The sequence below is a fragment of the Bos grunniens genome, chromosome 10, assembly GCF_055505025.1.
Source record: "Bos grunniens cultivar Pamir isolate PY7600 chromosome 10, Bosgru_T2T1.0, whole genome shotgun sequence".
In the NCBI taxonomy this organism is placed as follows: domain Eukaryota; kingdom Metazoa; phylum Chordata; class Mammalia; order Artiodactyla; family Bovidae; genus Bos; species Bos grunniens.
In genome coordinates, this window is record NC_141174.1 from 10,166,438 (window position 1) to 10,172,663 (window position 6,226).

A 6,226-nucleotide genomic window follows, 5' to 3' on the forward strand; every position below is an offset into this window, starting at 1 on the left:
TGCTTACTCCTTGGAAGAAAAGCTATAACAAACCCAGCCAGCGTATTTGAAAACAGAGACATTACTTTGCCAACAACAGTCCGTATAGTCAAAGCTATGGTTTTTCCAATAGTCATGTATGGATGTGAGAGTTGGACTATAAAGAAAGCTGAGTGCAGAAGAATTGATGCTTTTGAACTGTGGTGTTGGAGAAGACTCTTGAGAGTCCCTTGGACTGCAAGGAGATCCAACCAGTCCTGAATATTCATTGGAAAGACTGATGCTAACTCCAATACTTTGGATACCTGATGTGAAGAACTGACTCATTGGAAAAGACCCTGATGCTGGGAAAGATTGAATGCAGAAGAAGTGGATGACAGAGGATGAGATGGTTGGATGGATCATGGACTCAATGGACATGAGTTTGAGTAAACTCCAGGAGCTGGCGATGGACAGGGAGGCCTGGCATGTTGCAGTCCATGGGGGTCGCGGAGTCGGACATGACTGAGTGACTGAACTGAACTGAATGTACCAGGTGTGAGATGAGTGCAATTGTGCAGCATTTTTACATTCTTTGGCATTGCCTTTCTTTGGGATTGGGAGGAAAACTGACCTTTTCCAGTTCTGTGACCACTGTTGAGTTTTCCATATTTGGTGGCATATTGAGTGCAGCACTTTCACAGCATCATCTTTTAGGATTTGAAATAGTTCAGCTAGAATTCCATCACCTCCCTTAGCTTTGTTCATAGTGATGCCTCCTAAGGCCCACTTGACTTTGCACTCCAGCATATCTGACTCTAGGTGAGTGATCAAACTATTGTGGTTATGTGGGTCATTTAGACTTTTTTTGTATAGTTCTGTGTATTCTTGCCACCTCTTCTTAATCTCTTCTGCTTCTGTTAGGTCCAAACCATTTCTGTCCTTTATTGTGCTCATCTTTGCATGAAATGTTCTCGTGGTACCTCTAATTTTCTTAAAGTGATCCCTAGTCTTTCCTATTGTATTGTTTTCCTCTATTTCTTTGCACTGATCACTGAGGAAGGCTTTCTTTTTTCTCCTTGCTATTCTTGGTATTCTGGTATTCTTGGTATTCTCTTGCTATTCTGTATTCAGATGGGTATATCTTTCCTTTTCTCCCTTGCCTTTCATTTCTCTTCTTTACTCAGCTATTTGTAAGGCCTCCTCAGACAACCATTTTGCTTTTTGTATTTCATTTTTGGGGGGATGGTCTTGATCACTCCCTCCTGTACAATGTCATGAACCTCTGTCCATAGTTCTTCAGGCACTCTGTCTATCAGATCTAGTCCCTTAAATCTATTTCTCACTTCCATTGTATAATCATTAGGGATTTGATTTAGGTCATACCTGAATGGTCTAGTGGTTTTCCCTACTTTCTTCAATTTAAGTCTAAATTTGGCAATAAGGAGTTCATGATCTGAGCCACAGTCAGCTCCTGGTCTTTTTTTTTTTTTTTTTTTTGCTCTCTGTAGAGAGCTTCTCCATCTTCAACTGCAAAAATATAATCAGTCTGATTTGGTATTGACCATCTGATGATGTCCATGTGTAGAGTCATCTCCTGTATTGTTGAAAGAGTGTGTTTGCTATGACCAGTGCATTCTCTTGGCAAAATTCTGTTAGCCTCTGCCCTGCTTCATTTTGTATTCCAAGGTCAAACTTGCCTGTTACTTCAGGTATCTCTTGATTTCTTACTTTTGCATTCCAGTTCCCTATGATGAAAAAGACATCTTTTTTTTTTTTTTTGGTGTTAGTTCTAGGTCTTGTAGGTCTTCTTAGAACCATTCAACTTCAGGTTTGTAAGCATTCATGGTTGGGGCATAGAGTTGGATTACTGTGATATTGAATGGCTTGCCTTGGAAACAGACAAAGATCATTCTGTTTTCTTGAGATTGTACCCAAGTACTGCATTTTGGACTCTTTTACTGACTATGAAGCCTACTCCATTTCTTCCAAGGGATTCTTGTCTTAGAAGAGTCAAATTATCTGAGATCAAAATGAAGGTTTTTATGGTATGAATATGCTTTCTATAGCATACTGCTACTGCTAAGTCACTTCAGTCATGTCCGACTCTGTGCGACCCCATAGACAGCAGCCCACCAGGCTCCCCTATCCCTGGGATTCTCCAGGCAAGAACACTGGAGTGGGTTGCCATTTCCTTCTCCAATGCATGAAAGTGAAAAGTGAAAGTGAAGTCGCTCCGTCGTGTCCGACTCTTTGCAACCCCATGGACTGCAGGCTACCAGCCTCCTCTGCCCATAGGATTTTCCAGGCAAGAGTACTGGAGTGGGGTGCCATTGCCTTCTCCATTCTATAACATGATGAGGTATAAATTTAAAAACATTTGCATACTACCCTTAGAATTTCCAGACTACAATCACATACATCTTATATCTTTGTCAGAGTTATTCTCAGTATTTTAAAAGACAGAAAGAAGGAAACTCGGAGAAACTAAAGGATTTGCCTGATATCACACAACTAGTAATTGGTAAGTTAAAAATTTCCCACATGAATTCTGACTCCAAATCCAGCTCTCTTTCCGTTGCCTCTACAACAACAAAAAAAATCATGTTATTATGCTCTTTAACCTATTTTCTTGTTGTTCAGCTGCTAAGCCATGTCCGAATCTTGAGGACACAATGGACTGCAGCACGCCAGGCTCCTCACCCTTCACTTATCTCCCGGATTTTGCTCAGATTCATGTCCATTTCATACAACCTATGGAAGCATATACATGTACATATATACAGACATGTATAAAATTCTATTCAATCTTTGTACCAATCCTGAGAAAGAATTGCTGTTATTTACCCAAGAGTTCCACAGATCTTAGACTCTCAGGGGTTTCTAGACTTGGCCAACATCAATCAGCACCAACTGGACTCAAACCCCAAATTCCTAATACCCAATTCTGAGCTTTCCCCTAAGCTATTCCTAGTGTGCAATCTGTTACACTCAAAGGTAAACTGCTAGTCCCTCTGTCTGACCACTATCACTATCAGGGTGATGCTAAGAACTGAAATGCCAAGCTCTTCTAACTCAATAATTTTATATTCATTATAATGAAAAAAGTCACAAGATTTGAAGCCATATCCATCCTTTACAACGCAGTGGGGTAGAACTTGCTTTGAGCAGAGTTTAGGAAAAAGTGAATAAAGCAGAGATCCCAAGAGCACTAGGAACAGAAGCCTCACATCAGTGAGAAAAGAGCTGGCAGGTAGCAGCTTTGATAACCAGCCTTGCCCCCTCACAGTTCTGCCCAGGAAGGGACTCAGAAAGGAAGAAGATATCTCACTGTGCCTGTTCCTCTGCTTCTTTTCTGTAAAATGAGAAAATGAAAAATATGTGTCTCCAATGTGTTAATCTGTCAAGAGCTGAAATTCCTTTCTAATGTGTTACTTTTCTTAAAATAATTATCTGGGGTGGGGGAAGAGTCACTGGAAACTTTTTCAGCATTTCAAACCCCCAAAACATATGCTTTGTGCAGGCCTTCACTCCATCCACCCTAGCTTATCAGAGCTGCAAGTCGTGTTTCCAAGCAGATTTTCCTGATGGGTCATCATAGATGGTGCTGGGCTATGAATGTGGATTAAGTGGACATGCAAGGCGTATCTGTCAGCCCCAACAAAGACAAATATCCCAGCAATGCTGCCATATTTCACAGTGCATAGTGTTGACTATAGATCTGCTGACATGATAAATATTATGGCCAAACGTGGTGGCATTTTGCAACCTTGGGTATCCTAAGGATGCTTGGCCCTTCTCTCATAAGGTCAATTGTGATAAATGGCCCTGTTGAACTCCTTGTGAAATACGACATTTCAGGTTAGCCAAATTCTCTTTGATGTGTATGCCCCAGTTAGCCTCAAGACATCTACCAGAGGAGCTTTTTCAGGTTGGAAGGATGAAATGGTACCAGATATGTCCTTCCTATCTTTCTTATTATTTTGTCGGCAATGAAAGGGATGGTTGTAGAATCTCTTTCCTGAGAACATTGTGGACAGATTCCTTTCTGGAGTGTCTGGTGGAGGATGCTACCTGGGAGAAAAGAGAAATAAGACCACCTCTTCAATCCTCTGCATCTCTCATTAACTGCCCTGGCATGGAGCAACCACTCATTTTTTCTTTGGGATTGTCTTTTCTCATACATAGAAACCTGAGTAGCCAGTGAACTGACATTGTGTATTCCTCAAGGGAAACTGTCACTTATCCATTCATTTATAGAATAACTTAATTGACTTGCATAAAGAAAGAAAACTTGAAAACTTTGTGGGCTACTCCATTTTCCCAGCTTTTCAAGACCAGTTTGTGAATGGCAGCAATAATAAAAGTATATGGTACCTGCAGGCTAATGTCATCATAACTGTCCCCAATTAATTCAGCCTTGCACACAAGAGCACAAACTGTCACAGTTCAGATTCTGTCACAAAATAATTGTGACCCCGGGCAAAGCACTGAAATTCTCAGGACCTTGGGTTTCTCATCGGCAAAGTGAGGCTTATTATACTATATGATCCCTAAATGTCCTTCCACGACAAAACTTCTAAGGTAAGATAACAAAGTACTGAGTAGATAGACTCTGGAACCAGACTGTCTTGAGTTCAGAATCTGGTTCCTCCATGAAACAGCTGAGTGATCTTGAGCAAAGCATTTAAACTCTCTCAGCTTCATTTTTCTCAACTGTAAAATGCGGGTGATATTATTACCTACCTCACAGAGCTGTGATGAGGATGAAATCATTGAACACATGTAAAGTGCTTCTAATCATGGATGGAAGATAAGTTTTCAATTCAAGTTAGCTATTATTATACTAAGATACCATGTTGGTGACGCACAAAACCTGGGGACCAGTCCAGTACATTTTTCAGTGACTCTTTTTCTCCTTTTTACTATGTAAGATAATTGACATTTTTTACTACCTTGCTTCTCCTATAATTGAATTCCTACATGTGAGCAACTTACTTCCCATAAACAACAGGGACAGACTGTGCAGTAGTAGTCACTCTATTTCCATTATCAGTTTATCTCACTGCCATATTGACAACATCTTACTCTCCTCTCTCCCATTCATAAGCCCCACCACCATCTCCTTTCCCAGTGAACATACACAAACACATGCACATACTCAAATCTTAATCACTACACTCATCTATTTATTTCTACACAATATCCTTTCTTTGAAGTGAAGTGAAACATTAGTCTCTCAGTCATGTCCAACACTTTGCAACCCCATGGACTATAGCCCATCAGGCTCCTCTGTCAATGAAATTCTCCAGGCAAGAATACAAGAGTGGGTTGCCATTTCCTTCTCTAGGGTATCTTCACAACCCAGGAATTGAACCTGGGTCTCTGGCATTGCAAGCAGATTTTTTTCTATCTGAGCCACCAGGTACTTTTCCATTCCTATTACAACTGTATATGGAATGCATTCAATAAAGTTTCATTGATAATGATAATGATGATGTGACTAAATATGAAAATAAGGGTCTTAGATTAATGAATTGTGTTTATTTTTTCCAAAGTACATATGTATGTCATACTTGCTTTAATCATTCACACAGCAAATATTTTTGAGAGCCTGTGGAAAGAAACTAAACAGCCTCTTGATGAAGTTGAAAGAGGAGAGTGAAAAAGCTGGCATAAAACTCAACATTCAAAAAATAAAGATCATGGCATCCAGTCCCATCACTTCATGGCAAATAGATGGGAAACAAAGGAAACAGTGACAGACTATATTTTTGTGGGCTTCCAAGTCACTGTGGATGATGATTGCAGCCATGTAATGAAAAGACGTTTGCTCCTTGGAAGAAAAGCTATGACAAACATAGACAGCATATTAAAAATCAGAGACATTACTTTGCGGACAAAGATCCCTATAGTCAAAGCTATGGTTTTTCCAATAGTTTGTATGGATGTGAGAATGGAACCATAAAGAAGGCTGAGTGCCAAAGAATCGATTCTTTTGAACTGTGGTGTTAGAGAAGACTCTTGAGAGTCCCTTAGACAGCAAGGAGATCAAACCAGTCAATTCTAAATGAGATCAGTCCTGAATATTCATTGGAAGGACTGATACTGAAGCTTCAATACTTTGGCGACCTGATGCGAAGAACTGACACATTAGAAAAGACATAATGCTGGGAAAGACTGAAGACAGGAGAAGGGGACCACAGAGGATGAGATGGTTGGATGGCATCACTGATTCAATGGACATGAGTTTGACCAAGCTCCGGGA